Source organism: Penaeus monodon, chromosome 21 (genome assembly GCF_015228065.2).
Source record: "Penaeus monodon isolate SGIC_2016 chromosome 21, NSTDA_Pmon_1, whole genome shotgun sequence".
In the NCBI taxonomy this organism is placed as follows: Eukaryota; Metazoa; Arthropoda; class Malacostraca; order Decapoda; family Penaeidae; genus Penaeus; species Penaeus monodon.
Genome location: NC_051406.1, coordinates 20,792,928 through 20,793,488, shown reverse-complemented (window position 1 = coordinate 20,793,488; position 561 = coordinate 20,792,928). Strand labels below are relative to the sequence as shown.

General features: G+C 29.4%; 1 protein-coding gene across 1 annotated transcript in view; it reads left to right on the top strand.

The window, feature by feature from the left end:
• LOC119586604 (sphingosine-1-phosphate lyase 1-like) overlaps positions 1–561 on the top strand; it is a 24,010-nt gene that overhangs the window by 337 nt on the left and 23,112 nt on the right. The gene's annotated exons all lie outside the window — the stretch shown is intronic.

Below are 561 nucleotides of genomic sequence, written 5' to 3'. Positions count from 1 at the left end.
TTTGGCTTACCAACTTCCTCAAATTTCCCCAATTTGATTTTCCTTTTCCCTCTACATGCTTTCCATTTCACTCGTAATTTCGCCGATATAAAAAAAAAACTACAATAATGAGACAATATTGAATTTCCTCTCTCTCCCGGTCGAGAAAATTCTGCCGTTAAAAATGGAATCTCAGTATAATCTAATATTTGAGCTTTTGAACATCAAACAGGATATGGAATAAGCAAAGGCATAAATTGAGTTTATTTAGCCTTTATTAAGAGAATTGAACAAAAAAAAAGGAACAATATGAAAATATCACCATGGTGTTGAAAAGGCAACTTGGAAATAGTCTGATAAAACAAGTTAAGTGTTTCATGTAATACAAATAATCAGAATTAATAATGATACTTAATCAGTGTTTCAGAGATAGTTAAATCTATCAGGTGATTAATATTCTTGCGTTTACATTATGCACACTAGTATTTTGCATTATGATAACAATATGACATGATATAGAAAAAAATATATATATACATAAAAAAAAAAATTGATCGTGTGTTGTTCAAGATTTCTGGGTGC